At 39.5% G+C, this 15,952-nt stretch overlaps 1 protein-coding gene across 2 annotated transcripts in view; it reads right to left on the bottom strand.

The window, feature by feature from the left end:
- The window catches only part of PTN (pleiotrophin), an 80,211-nt gene that overhangs the window by 54,908 nt on the left and 9,351 nt on the right, over positions 1 to 15,952 (bottom strand). Inside the window, exon 1 of one of the 2 annotated variants that reach the window (XM_017804898.1) lies at positions 818 to 898. The exons of the other annotated variant lie outside the window; for it this stretch is intronic. The gene's annotated coding sequence lies outside the window, so the exon portion shown is untranslated. Of the gene's footprint in view, positions 1 to 817; positions 899 to 15,952 lie in introns of those variants that run through there. 2 annotated transcript variants of the gene reach the window in all.

Here is a 15,952-nt window from a genome sequence, read left to right as displayed (position 1 = left end):
CTAATTAGAGGACTTTTAACATCTCTAGAGTTACATTTGACTAGAGAAGTCTTTTTCATTCAGTAATACGAGCATCTGTTCCTTCCTTGCTTGTCAGTTTAGGGTATTTCTGGCAACTCAAACTATTCCTTCCCTATCTTTCCTAGCTGCAAAATTCAAAACAAACAAACAAACTAACTAACAAAAAAATGCACATGAATGTCAAACTTGGCTAATAACTTTCCTAGTTCCTCATTTTTGACTCCTGTAGTCACCATATACAGACTCAATTCCTACTTTTACTCCATCGCAAAGATACAGGATTTGTGCAAATTGGTCTGAAAAATTCAGTGTTCCTTTTACTTTGAGTCCCTCTTATTGCTTTTTAAACAAGTGAAGAAATGCTAAAGAATAAAACCCAATATATTATGTTACTAGAAAATTACAGGCTACTACTGTTTCATATACCGCACATCAGTGAAAAAAAACACTGTGAAAACACACAATTAGACAATAAAAAAATAATCTGTGAGATTAATTATTTTACAAGATTCTAGATTTATTTATTTTAGTATGAAGGAATGTATAATAATAAAAAAATACAACAGCAAAACAGGCAAGAGTCTGTCACAGTTTACTTTTGGCGAAGAACCCTAACAGCCTCCAGCAATAAAAGCCACACATTTCTAGCCAAATAAAACCCCAGAATCCTCCTCCACCTTGAACAGGTTAAGCTATTTGTTACAGGGCCACAGGGAAGCTCAAGGATGCTAGTAAATGGCAAAAGGGCAGAGGAACGATAACTATAAGAAAAACCTTGCTAAGAAATGCCAAGTACCTGAGTGAGAAGGAACGGAGTTTTTCCAAACGTCCCAACCTGATCTGGATGCTGAAGGCTTCATATCATGTATGATTCAGAGTACAGAGAGACTTTTATAAATCCTGGTTGCTGGGCACACAGCACAGTTTTTGATAGTGGCATACTTGGGACTGGCAAGAACAGTATTTTTCAGTCTGGGATCTAGGCAGATTTAGCAAGCTTAGAAACACGATGCTGTGGCAAGGTTTCAAAGCAAGCTCCACAGGGAGTTTAGCACCAAACTTTTCCATTTTCCTTTAATACAGAAAACACATGAGATCAAGGATGATAAATTTTATACACTATAAAATTAGCAGGCTTTCCTGCTAATTCACATTAGGCTCAGGTCATTGTAAAAGAAGAACTGGATAACCCTGGAGATGGAGGGATAACAAGTTCTGAAACTCAATAGTACAAGAAGCAAGATCTCACACTTAGAAACTAACAGAAAACCACTTGCTCATCAGGTCAAGCAAGTGAAAAGGGTGAGTCTTAACACAGACCCCAGTTACCACTATGATCAGACCATTCAAAGAGGGAATGTGAATCCAGAATATAACATGTAGGCCATGAGGTCCTGGTGTCACCTTCCAATTCCTCCCCCATGTAATTAACCTTCAGAGAAAAAACCTCCCCAAATGTCAAAATTCAGCAGGTTTTATTTGGGGTTGTTTTTTTGTTTTTTCCTTGCTTTTTTTTTCTAATATAGGAATTGGCATGTTTCCAAAATTAATGTTTTTAAAACACCTAAATTTTAAGTGTTTGGAAACACCTTGATACACTTTGTTCTACTTCACATGCTGTCTTCTGGGACACAGATTTTACTCAGTGTAAAATCGTACGATGCCAAGGAAACAGCCCTCATCTTTATTGGTTGAGTCCTACTGGCACCTCTGTGAAAGAAATTGAAAAATAACATAATGAAATGCCAGTGTAGCTGGGATACTTATCTATACTCAATTTCCCCCTCCCATTTCTCAGAGGAGAAGGGTTGTTTACTTAACCGGAAGATTACATTTGTTGATCAAAGGATAAAGGGAATCCTCTCTACCTCACACGCCCCATCCACATGCAGATTTCAGAGCATGGCCTCACTGAAGCACAGTGTATGGCAACACAAATGAACTACCCCTATATTAAGTCACTAGATGTAATCCTGACAGCAGCTCCAAGCTCTTGAGTTCCTCCTCCTCCTCTGATCTCTCTCTTTCTCCTGCCTCCCTCTCCCTTTGCTTTGATGACTTTGACAGCCAAGTTCTTGGAGAGTTACTCCAGGTTACAACGTGTCACCTTTAATGGAATTCAAAGCTTTAATTCAGAAAGTGGCCACTCTTGACCTCTGGCCCCACTGCCACCCACTCTGCCATCCCCCTCCTTTCTCCATTGCCATGGAAATGAATAGCTGAGCGAAAAAATGGGAGCAGGCAAAGTCTAAAGCTTTTCACAGAGCCCCCAAAAGAAAGATGAATGAAACTCATTCATCACTGAGCAAGAGACCCAGAGAGCAAGCCAGAGGCAGAGCAAGCAAGGGAGAGAGACAGGCTGAGATAGAAAAGGTTACCTCATGCAGGAAGTTATGTGATTTGAAAAAGAAAAGCACAGGAGGTGTGAGGGAACATAGTTCACTTGCAAAAACTGCAGATTCCACTAGGAAGGATGCTTACTTGGGGAGTAGGGGTGGTTTCCTCAGCCACTTCCTGAGATAAAATTTCTTGTCAGATTACCAGGAAAGGATAGAAATTTGAGGAGAGAAGGAAAAAATGCCTGAAAAGAAATTTCAGTGAAAGTCTGAAGGATGGATAACTTATGGCAAGAAAAAAATATAATTAGAAACAAAGCTCTGTTTGTAGTGTTGAAATTCCCTTCACCAAATCTCCTACTTTAGAGAAGCATTTTTCTATTAATGCATATACCTGCCTTTCCTCCCCCATCAACTCTGCATCACATAGCTTGATTTGTGATCAAGCTATGTGATCAAGCAATGTGATTTGATTGATATGTGATATCAATCAAACATCAAGGTAATTTTCAACACTAGAGATTAAAGCAATAACTTATTCACTCAAACATAGCACCAGCTTTCTGGTGTGTTCCTTTCATTTCCCCATTTCTTGCAACACAACTACAACTGCAAAGAGCTCCTTCTTTTCAGATAATCTGAAACAAATGTACGTAAAACAATAACAACTAAAGAATATAGTTAAATGACACCATGTATCCCAATGTCAGACGAAGGAAAATGTGCTACTGCACACTGTCCCACAGAGATGAGGGAGCCTGCTGATGCCAGTGACAGAAAAAAAAGGAGAAGGACAGAAAAGAAAGTCTGAAATGCAGCAGCTTCAAACAGCTTATTTGCCTTCACCACTTGAAAAAGAGATAAGCAGGACAGAAGGAAGGCAAGCAGCAGTGACAAGTGATTCCCTAAACCCAGAATATTTTGCAAAGGTATTAGATGAGAGTGTCATAGATTATACTAGGATATTTATATAATTGATGACTTTCTAGAATAACCAGCCAAAATTCATCTCAAGCATGCCAAAAATCAGGCAGATACCGGCAGGGCCCTTGGGGGTTGGTACAGGAGAAAAGCTGTAAAGGGCAGATCTCAGTAAGAGGCAAATTCTTACCTAAGACTGCGTTCTAGCCTTATCCTGACAGAGAAATGATAATGCAGTTCTCCTTTTCACCGAAGACCAGTCCAAAGCTTACCCATTAAGTACGACTCAGAAGAGAGCCTACCTAGAGATTAAGTGATAACTCCAGGAGATAGTTGCCCCTTGCAGAGCGATTACCATTCTGAACCGTGAGATTCTTTTTCCTACTTCCAAAAGCTAATCAGGCATGATTCTCTTTCATTCCTCCAATCCCTTTGACACAATTTAATTCCTCTTTCTAGTATTCTAGTGAAAAGGTATCACTTGAGAGGCAGGAATCATTATTCTTTGTTAATTCAGTGAACTACATGCCAAGCCAAGCTTCCTGGGAGTGGCATTAGCACCTCTGCTGACCAGTGAGCTCAGACCCAGAGCTCATACTTAAGCTTCATCTGTTGTTAATCTGTATTTCCCTCCATGGTGGCTCAAACGCTAGCTCTAGCCTGAGCTACTCCAAGGATTCCTCTGGGAGGGAAGTTCAGGCAACAAGCAGAAACACTCACTTCAGTATATGCACTATATACAGCCTGTGAGTCACAGTAAGAAAGACCCAGTATATTCACAAAGCCTTTTGAAAAAAAGAAAAATGGAATTGGGAACTTGTATACAAATTAACTTAAACTAAAGCTGACATTCTCCATTGCTCCCAAATCTCTCTTTCACAGCTATCAAAAATGGAAGTAGGCACAGATACTACTCCTTTTCACCTGCAGAATGCCTACTACTGAAATGGGGTTTTTTACTTTGATGCTCCTTCCCTGCTATTGGAGAATCAATCCCTCCAAACACCCAAAGGCTTGCTAACACCGCAGGTATCACCTATTAAAGCTAGTGAAGCATATTTCACTACAGAAGGATACCAGCACCGAAAGCACGATGCAGAATCACTGCTACCTCTCTATGTCTTATCCTTCATGAGAAGCAGCTCTGCTAATGTGGAAAAGTCAGAAGTAATGCTACAGGCTCTTAGACTGAGGACAGAAGGGTGAGCACTGCAACACAGCAGAGAGGGAGAGGAAAGGGACTAAGAAACCTTACAGTGATGCTCCTCATATCCTCAACACCTTGTCTCATCCTCCTCATGCCTCTAACCCGCAGACCTCTTCTTCTCTCCCACCTCCGTGGACCCAGAGCTCTGCCTCTTCAAAGCTGGCTTGCAAACAGAAAGAGCTCACTTAGGAAAGGTTTTGCTAGTTATAGAAAAATCGTTGTTTATCCAGGGAAAGACAGAAGTTAATACGATTATTCTATTCCACACAGGCAGAGCAACTACACAGCTCTAGTATAATAAAACTTGTGTTACTATTAAGAACAGGTAAGAGCAATATTTTAGTGAGGAGTTACCCTCTATATGGTTATTCTCTCTGGTGGCCTCAGGCTAAGGCCTTGGATTGTCTTGAATGAAGAGGTATCTGATTGATCCATGCTTAACTCCCAGTGTAGAGCAGTTCAGGTCAGCTCTGTGCTGCACATCTGTTTATGTAAAACAGGCAGATTTTGGTAGCAGTAAATTGTGCCACAAATGGCTCCACAGAGGTGGGAAGACTCATTTGGTCTTCAAAGAAGCTTCCTACAGTAAATTTAAAAACTTTAGTGCTCCAAACATGAAGGACACCTGCATGTCATTAAGTACTTAATGCTGAGCAGACAGCTTTCTGGGTCACCATCTGTTCAGCAAGAGCACCAGCTCCTGGTTGCCATTCCCCAATTCAGTGTGCTCCAGGGTTTGAACTCAGCCTTGGCAGCTCACAGTCACCCAAAAGATAGCATGGATGGATGGATCTTCTGTGTCAGCAACACAAATCAGAAAACAGTGTCCCAGGAGAGAACAATTCAACCAGGCAGAGTTTAGTAAAGTCTGTTTAAGGATTAGGAGCTAATCAGAATAGCTCAGAAGGTATATGCCTCTGTTTGTGGTATCTACTGCTGCCCTTCTAATCTCATCAAGCTGCCTGCTTATCTGGCTCTGATAATACTTGTTTTCTTTGTTGTTTAAACTAAGTTCTCTCTTGTGCTAGAAACTTTGCTATCTTAGGCAACTACTCACAGAAAAAAGTTCAAAAGTAAGATGCCCTCACCTGAACAACAGAAGTGGTTGAAAACACTTTGTAGAAACAGGAGGAGCTACCTGCATAGAGAATAAATATCTCATCAGCTCTAGAAATCTGGAATTACTTTTCCTGTGCTCCACAGAAGCTAGGTTGGCCCAATCCTGGCACTTCTATAAAAAGGTTTCAGCCTAGAGCTTCAGCCTTTTGAAGTTGAATCACCAGATGGTTCCACAACATTAACACAATCTTCAAAATAAGCAACATTAATCACAGAGAGAAAACAAAAGGTAATGGGTCCTAATGGTCACTGGGGAAGAATGATCTTTGTGTAAAACAAAGCAGGGGAAAGAGAGAACAGAGGCTGCTATAAGTCTGGGGAACTGACGTAGTCTATAACCAGTTTCCACATCATAGGCTTACAACTTCTGCTTTTTGCCCCCTGTCCTCCCCATCCAAGTAATATCATACATGAAAACTCAGTTTAAGGAAATGTATTTTCTGGCACAGTTCCGTATTCTCAGAGAGAAAAGCAAACAAGTTTTTCCCATTTGGGAAAATCCTGTTTGGTATTTGATGTTTCAGAATCTTCTTAAATAAAGCCAGCAATTTATTATAACCATAGCCAGTGCTCAAATTGAACTAGAGTTCAAAACTTCTAAGCTTCTTCATTCTTCTCAATGAGAGGAAAATCAGTATTTCTCTTGATTCTGGAAACAGAACTGGCTTATCCACACAACTAGAAAAGCATAAATAAAGGTGCTCCCATGAACAAAGGAAGCCTACAAAGCTGACACCCTCCTCCACCTCATGTAAACACAGTCTACCTATCTCAAAAATGCATATTTTTCTTCATTCGGAGTCACTTTTCTAAGTGGTTTTATACAGGTGAGACATGAAGACAGTGAGATAATGCTTAGATGGAGACCTTCTGTGCTAGAGGACCTGGGTTTCTGGAATAAGGGCTCTGTCCTGCCTGTCTGCTGTCAAGAAAATATTTCTTGATTGGAAAGGAAAGCATGCACTTAGCTAGCATTCCACAAAGGCAAAGTAAGCAGGAGAAAAAGCAGATAGAGAAAGAAAACAGACAAACGAACATCAGCAAAAAAAACCCATATGCTTAGGAAGAAAAGGTTAATCATCTCTATACTTTGACAGCAAAATGACCTCCCAGCAGGTCTCTTTTAATTTCTATAATGTATGTTTCTTTGTTCGCTCTGTTTTTCGCATGATGTTTGACTCTATTCTAGTAGGTTTACAGGAGCCGGGTTACAATTTTGTATGATAAAGGGCAACACAAGTGTGACTTGCAACATGTTACAGCCTTTTCAGGAAGGAAATTGGCACCTAAACTACAATATATGCAGATTACAGATAAAAAGGGAACTCAATAACTTGTTAAAGCAGGACACATTTGCTATCTCTTAAAACACAGGCTTCTGCTTCACTGACCTGCCTATATTTCACCTCTGAGAAGCTGAGAAAAACTCTTCTGTCAAGACAAAATGGATGTCCTTATGCAAGAGCCCCAAGCTAGTTCCTTGTACCAATCTTCTGGTATCCACAACTCCACATTTGCCATTTACACTTTGTAAGATGAGTTATCCACTGCCTACTATGAAAGTTTTTGTGAAATTATCATCCTGCCTCCCACCATCAACACTGTAAACCAGTAAATTAGTTCGTAATTGAATTTTTCTTATCATGGCTTTTCCCAGTAAGTTATAGAGACCTTCAGTACTTGCTATTTTTCTTCCCTAGAAGATATTTATAATGTGGTTATCTGTTCTTCTTGAGTTTGTCAGGCAGACTAAGCTCTTTAAGTCACAGAGCAAACTTTCTCCAGACAGAGAGTTGGAGAGTTTTTCCATTCCTTTAATTATTTCACATTTTGAAAATGTTGGCATGAACAGAGGATGCCTTATCCTGGTGTCTTTGTCATCACCATCACCCTAGTCTAACCCTCTCATGCATATGCCTATGATTTTAGACATTTCTCCACAGCACTACATTCAGAGTTCATCTGCCATTGCCTACCTCCTGTGACCCCCTAAAATCATTTTTAATCACTGCTTTCCAGCTATTTCCCACTACATATTTCATTCATATATATTGAGATAGAAAGGACTAAAACACGCTGTGCTAAGCCACCTGAATCATTATTTTCAGCACTGAAACACGACAGGGAAAATGTCACCCAACCCTAAGACACAGACATAGACACAGGAAGGAACAGGTGGAAAAAGGCTCCCTGCCTTTTCCTGACATCTTTCCCTGTTTCCAGAAAGGTAGAAAGAGGTCCTCAGAAGCCTCAGGCTGTTAATAATTATGCCAATGCTCAGTTAGTAATGAATTTTGCAATATTTAACATTTTCCTTAAAGGCTGAAGTCCAATTCTTCATAAATTTTTAAAAGAAAAAAAAAATAAAAATGTGTTTTCAGTCTTCAGCTTTAAAGAAAATACTTGAAAGTACAATCATCAGGTTCCATTAAAATAATAAAAACCTACATTGAAGGCCAGAACAAAGAATCCCATCGTTGTTTTGGATTTTCTTCATCTGGTGATTTTTAGGCCAATATCCTGACAGGATAGGGGGAGGAGTGGGGCTGTCAGTACCGTATTCAATGAGTATAATTACACTGAATTAGTGCTAAGGGGTTTAGAGAGAGCAAAAAATACTATTCCACAGAGTTAATATAAAGTGGGCTTTCATGTACATACAAACCCACAAGGAGTAAGCTACTGCCTGCTGAGACCTATTTGAGAGCCAAGGGATTGATCGGACTCAGCCAGCCCTTGCTTAAGAGAAAAGCTGCAGTTGTGAATTACTGTAAAGCAGCATTCACATGATTGATGGGTTTACCCCCACCACCACATTTGTTTCAAAGATCCATTTTGTCTTCTGTGGTAATGGTGTGAATTAACCCCACTCACAATGGCTGACTGGATTTCGCAAGACCGATCCAAGGTCTAGGAGTCTGATGGAGCTTTTATCTTATGCAGCCGTGTGACTGGGAAAAGGGGAAAGAGATGCTATTTAACACCCAGGCTACTGAGGATCACCATAACATTGACCTCCTCAAAGAGTCTGCAAACTTTCTGCCATCAGACCAGCCAGCTCCTGCCTGGGGAAGAGTCTTTGAAGGAGCTCTGCCTCTGATCTCCCTTGCAATCTGATTCTACACCCACTTATCCTTACATCCAAGGGACCATAATGTATATTTATTTCATCTCTTGCCTTTTTAACCCAATATGATGTCAGTAATAGATTTTTTTTTTCCTTTTTGCCAAAGAAGAGCAAGAGAAAGCCTAGACTCTGTAGCCAGTAAAAGATCCAGAGGCTCCATATAATTTGTGAGGGGATTTCTCCTCAAGGCTCGGGTGTTAAAAGTAAGTTAAAAGTAGTTAGAATAGCAAAGAGAATGGGAGAGAAAAATCAGAAATGGGCCCAGATCATGACTAGCTTTTAAAAATATCCTGAAGTCTTTTGAATTGACACTATGACACAAAAAGCCAGAATTCCATGGAAGCCCAATCACACAACTGCTTAGGAACGGGCCCACAGCATCTCAGGAACCACTTTTTCAGCCAGGAATAAATCTGTGTCAGTTGCAAACTGCTCCGTGCTCCTCCCACTTCCCAGGAACTTACTACATACATGAATAAGATTTTGTTTTCCTTTATGCGGTAAATACATTGCTTAAAAGGGAGGAAAGAAACCCCAAACAAACAAATAACAGAGCATTAAATACTATTAGCTACACCAAGCTGGCTGCAGGCAAGTGAAATGTAACCTTCCCACACACAACTCTGCAAAAGCATTTCACACTGCATCATTTCATTTCTATTGCCCTGGTCTTCCATAAAAACATGTCACTTAATCTACAGCACCTCCTCTGTATTAACAGTCCTGTTCTAACCAAAAGGAGGAGAAAAATGATGCATTGCCACCACAGTCATTGGTGTCACTGTACTCACACCACCACACTCCCAGTATTTCCAAATTGCTACCTGCAGTATCCACTGGACCCCACAGTGTGGGAGCCCTTTATCCCAGCCCCACCAGCCATCCCAAGCCCGGCCCCGGAAAAGGGTCTAAGAGCACAACAGTGCAGCTGGTTTCCCAGTGAATCTTAGACCGGGAAGCTTCTTGGCATGTCGTGCCTGGGTTTGTCATGGCACATCAAAGAAGTTCTCTGTCCCCAGGTTTAGAGCACCTTGCAATCAATCCTTTTTGGTCCTTTCTTGGACACCATCTTCATCTACCTTGATAGCTATGGCAGATGTTGCAGGAATCACAAAGTCAAATGCTACGAGAGCTCTCTCCCTCTTCAGTAGCCTTCCTACCTCCAAACCAACTCTGCCTCCAAAGAGGCAGATGCTGAAGTAGCACCAAATGGGGTCAAGCACATTTCAGCCACTACACTCAATTCTCACCTGGAAATTCTTGGGCTAAAATGTGTCATAACTGAAAGCACACAGTAACTAGGTTAGTCCCTGTGCATCAAAGTTGTTAGCAACCCATACAGACCACAAGAAGAGCTTGAGCTGTCCTGGTGTGACTGGGTTAACAGATGAACATTCAGACATTCTCAGCAGCATATAGAAACTGCTGTCAGATCATCTCTTCCTATCATACAATATTTCCAAATTTTATGTATGTGCATCTTATTAACCCCAAAAGACAGTATGTTTCATTTCTCTGTGGAAAAACTCTGTCACAGAGAAACTGTCCAATTTGTCTGGATCATTTTGAGTTTTACTACCTTGTGACCTCTGTTGCTGTGATTTGCAAGGTGTACACACATGCTTTCTGCTCCACCACAGAAACAGGAAGGAAGGAGAATGGGATCAATGGTAGGTTACACTGGGATCTCCCAAAGCTGCTGGCAGCCTGCAAACCACCCATATGGGAAAGCACGCCATAAGACAACATCAAGAACCCCGAGTGAGCCGGGGGAACACCACAGCAGCAGAGCACACCTGCACTACTGGCCGGCTAATACAACATTGCTGTGTTGACAGAGCTGTCAAATCCCATAGACCCACTGTACCAAGGTGAAGGCTCACTCCAGTCCCAGGGGGCTGGTGGTCTTTGTTTCTACCTGTCATATGACAAAAACATTTCCACTGCGCTCTGATCAGCACATCAAGTTAATCTCTTCCCTCCCCCACCAAATCCTCTCCCTGTGCAGTTCAGTCCAGTGGCAGTAGCAGCTGGATGTGAAACACAGGTGTGCTATTAAGAAAGGTCAAGTTATTTCATTTCCAAAGCCTATGCAAAGTGGAGCGTCATTCAAACCAGGCACGTTTTTCTTCAAGTTCCACCTAAACAATGACTGACTTTGAATAAAAGCTGCTTCATTTGCCACTCTCAGAGGCATGTTAGACAAGTGTCCTAAAAGCACCATTATTAGAAGCAGGAGGTCATCTGCAACCCCAGTTGGCTTCTGTTACTCCTGGTGCCACGTGTGTCATAGCAAAACCTGTAACACACTTATTGACTCACATGATGACAAGGAACACTCAGTCCTTGTGCCCATGCACAGCACCCTACATAAAAGCCACTTGAGCTCATCAAGATTAGGAATGAGCTCTTTCTTAAGTCCAGCCCAATCCAGTTAACAGGCTTATATCGAAATACTGAGAGACAGGGCTGACAGGTGACAATGCATCTAACTTGCAAACACTAGCTTGCTAAAAAGGAAGAATGTCAGCTCTACCTAGCTCCAGTTCATAATTGCCTCTTTCCTCTTCATATACTCCTTTACAGATGCTTTTCTCTAAAATGGCTTGAGTGACCTTTGTGATTACTAATCACTACTATAAATCTTGTTCCACTAGCACAAAATAAAAAAACAACTGTTAAAGACAAGCCCGTTTTATTCTTCCTGATCAAATAGCCTTCCCTTCCTGTTCTTGGCATATGTTTGCATAAGTTGATTTGCTTCTGCTAAAAAGATGCTGGCATGCATCAAAACAGAAAAACATAAAAATGCGCAGAGATGCTTTGAGACTGCTTGTGACATCCCTTAGTGATACCACACTACTGTCCCCTGTCTCCCTCACTCCATCTGTGCACAGAGGTGCAACCTGGGGAAGGGATTGCTCCTGACCTTCTACTGAGGAGCAAGCACAGCAGTACATGTCCAGACTCAGACCTCCCCACACCACTGCGTGTGCAGGATCTGTCCAAAAGTGAAGGATGAAACAAAAGATTCCTCCCATTCCAAAAACAGAGTTGCTTTGGGATTCATTACTTAAAAGATAATAACCTTAAAGTACCTGTAAACTCAACGTACTAAGTCTCAGTTTTCCATAATAGGAATCATGAAGGGGAAGGGGAGAATAAACATCAATTTTGCAAATAATATAAATAATTCTAGTAGTTAAATAAAAGATATTTTAGAAGTATAAGTGTTGCTATGAGAAGTTAATATTAAAATCATTCTCTGTGAGATGCATGGAGACTAAGTTAACACAAAGTTAGAAAAATTGAACACAGTCAGACTTAAGGGAAAACGGGTAACTTGCACAAGATATTCCAACTCTGACAATACATTTGTTTTCAAATAGCAGTCCATTTACCACAGCTGAAAAGAATCAGGCCAACAAATTAGATGTATATGGGTGCAATCAGCACACATTTCTAATATCACAAACAACTTCTTGGAGAACAGTTTGCCCACATGTTAAACAAACAAAGCAAAATGAACAAACAAACAAAACAAACAAAAAACCCCCAACAAATTTCCTCCCTCAACAACAACAGCACAAAAATTATTAAATTATACAGCCAATCTAAATCATAGTGAGACTATATACATTTATTTCACATATATATTTAGTTACTTTGGTAGACTTCAGATACTTCAGAACAGGTCTTTAGCTAAAATGCTTAGAGGGGATTCTTCTAAAAGGCAAAAACATACAATGTCGAGCTGTGCTTGCACACATAGCAACTAAAGAAGAGGAAGAAGTCAAAACTACAAATCTGACTTTTCAAGCTTTCCTCACAGGGAGGTACAATAGAGGAGAGTTTCCAACTAGAAATTCTGAACTCTAATCTTGAGAATGATAGTACACAAGCCTCCAATTCAGACCAGAGCAGATCGACATGAAACACTTGGTGATCAAATGATGACAACATTACCATTTTCTAAAAAGGTGTAAATGTGATAATTTTTATAAACAATTTCTTCCCAGTGTAACCAATTCACATGGTGGCAGTTAGCTTGAAGATTGCTTTCCTTTCAAAAAGCATGACAGAAATGAGCACAGGTATTCTAACAGGGTGCCAAAGTGCAATCAGTGATGGTACTCCTGGTCACTTGGAAAAAAAAAATTACTTCTCAAATGTAGTTTAAGAATTTATTCACTCACAGATTATCTTTAAGAGAAAGAAAATGGAAATACAGCCCGAGTGAAACTAATAGCAGAGAACAACTTTGGCAGGTGAGATGTAAAATGGAAATTAAGAAGTCCAAGAGCAAGGCTGAAGAACAAGGAAGCAAATACATAGTGACAAGTACAAAGCCATTCCTTAAGCACACGGGAAACTGGAACTCCAGAAGAGCCAGTGGGTCCTGCAGATTACCCTGATATAAGCCAATGAGGGCAGAAAAAGAGACTGCACAGAAGTCAAGTGGCTCCTCTGCTTCATTCTTTGCTTTGAAACAGAGATGAGAGATGCATGCTCCAAGGTTATACCAGTAAAGAACTTGAGGCAGAACTGCCAGACAAAATTAGGGAAAATAAAATGAAGTAAATAAAAAAAAGAAACTACTCAAGAAATTCGATTGCATTAAACTGCATTTCCAGAGCTGAGAAAAGTCAGTTAAAGGCAAGTGTAAATCAGCTAGGCTGAAACAGGAGTCCCACAAACTGGAGTCTAAAAAAAGCAGATTTTTCAAAATGATAAATCATGCTTCACTAATCTACAAAAAGACTTAAAAAACATATGCTGGCTATTTTTCACCAGATGTAAATTGTTCAGATTTTCAAAGACTGAAATAGTTAGGAGAGCTCTGTCTTCTCAGGATAAGAGGCAAGATCCTGTCTCTCAGTATTAGTCAAGAAACAGAGAATCCCAGGGTAAGAACAATAATCAGTTCTTTGTACAAAAGGAGGATGTTTTAGCACCCAAAGTAGAGCCTAGGATCAATGTTGTGGAATACATTTATGAAGTATCTGAAAGAAAGAATTAAAAGGAAGGCAATAATACATGCTGCCCATATAATACGGTATGAGTCAACAGTATGGAGGTCCTTGTCCTCACAAATACCCAGGCAACTGGACAACACAAATATCAAATAAAATTCACCATACTGAAGTCTAATGAGACAAAAATATATTTATCTGCTTATATATATATATTCAGTACAATTCAATGACCACTGAATGAACTTCTAGACATCAAAAAAGTTCTGGGAACAGAAGTAGTCACATCTCTGTGCTTAATGAAAAGAGTAATTTCAGAGTAGACAAAACTTTAGAACAGCACTTCTAACATTTTAAAATGTAATATGAAAAATTGTTTGATTATGGAAATGATAACATAATTGTAGACTGCTGGGTTAAATTTCAACTAGATATGCTCATAAGGACATGAAATAAGGACATGAATTGTGAACACATTTAGAAATAAAAAATTGAAACATTCTGTTGATTTAGAACAAGGCGTGGGGCTGTAAAAGGCCACTGAAAATGAGAAACATGAGAGAACGTGTAATATTTATGAAAGGTGACCTACTGCACTACTTAAATAGAAGAGAGATTAAAACAAAGAGAAGTTGAGGTTATGAAAATAAGGACATTATAGACATATGAATCCAAAATTAAGATTAAGGAAACCTCAGCTATTCAGAGTAATGAAAATACATCTTCAAAATCAAAACAGCTTGGCTTATCTGTTTAGGGGAAAATCCCTTTAAGGTCTACTCACATTTAAAGCTAAGGAAGCTAAAATAGCTAAAATAGCTTTTTGCTATTTGCAAAAAGTTTTAAGGAGTCCCCATAAGCCTGGTTTTACAGAACCTGACCCATGCTCTGCCATGCACTTTCACATTTTGTACAAGTGGACTGCTACTCACAAGGCGTGGTCTATGTCTTGGAAAAACCTAGGCTGAATTCACAGACTGATACAGCTTCTGTCACAGAAGCATTAGCAGCCTTTGATGGTTTAGCTTTGCAAGGCAGCAAAACTGGGACCATGCAGGGATCTGAGCAAGGAAATCAGAGTCTGCCTGGGATCAGCAGCTGCAGCTTGGAAGTTCTGCTACTCCAAGAAGTATTTAGGCCTAGAATATTTTTTTAATCTGGAGGAATAGAAGATAGATATTAATGAAAAAAAAAAGAAAACAACTTTCATTTCATACAAACCACGCTTTGCATCAGGCAGTGAAAAGTACATTTATTCTATGCTAAGGGCACAGAACAAAGGTTAAAATGTCTTTCCCAACAGAAGTTATGATTATATCGGGAGAAAAAAAGAAAGAAAAAAGAAAAAAAATCCAAGACACTATGTCCTATGAAGCAACTGAAAAGGACAAGCACAAGCCTTTGGGAAAAAAAAAAAAAATCAAATCACACTTCCAGTTTTATTCAATTCTATAATCATAGTAATAATAATTTTAAATAAAAATTAAAAATTATTAAAACTGTTTACAAATATAAAGAAATAATTTTATAACAACTTAAAATTATTAGGATCATTAAAATGTTTACAAATATGACACTTATATTCCAAATTTCAAAGGGATGCTTTGAATAAAATTTTAAACTGATCAGGAAAGGACAAATTTGAGAAAATGCTTCTCATTCCCCACTGCTTCACACTATACCACTCTTTTTGTGAGACACCATGATCATAAAAATGCAATAATGCCCAGCACCAGCTGAACACCACAGAGCATCATGAAGACCCTACTGTAGCCAGTGTGTCTATCTCATATGTAGGTTCAAGTTCTTGTTTCTATTCTTTCAACGCCCATTAAGTGCTGCAAGTGTTTAGACACCCACTAGAATTTCACTGACCTGGAACACAAATCATGGATTCAGTAACTCAAAAATTTCCATTTCAATAAGCCTTAAGTGAAATATTTCAACCTCAATTTTTCTTGACTTAAGACAGATAATTTACACTTCACAGACTTTTCTTGCTTTGGGTTTTTTGTTTGTTGCAGTTTAAATAAGACAAGAAATTCCCACCCACAATTACTTGAGAAATAAATCTCAGTTGGTAAAATCCCAACCAGAATTGGAGCCTTGTTGCACATGCTGAAAGTGTCAATGCATAAAGATGTGAACTTGTCATTTATAGTACATGTTGCACAGTTGGAAAGTCTAAAGTTATCTGACATATTTTTGCTACACATCCCTACAGTTTTGAAAAGTTTCTCCAAGCAGA

Source organism: Lepidothrix coronata, unplaced genomic scaffold (genome assembly GCF_001604755.1).
Source record: "Lepidothrix coronata isolate B3197 unplaced genomic scaffold, Lepidothrix_coronata-1.0 Scaffold10, whole genome shotgun sequence".
NCBI lineage: Eukaryota > Metazoa > Chordata > Aves > Passeriformes > Pipridae > Lepidothrix > Lepidothrix coronata.
This window is presented reverse-complemented; position numbering and strand designations above follow the sequence as displayed.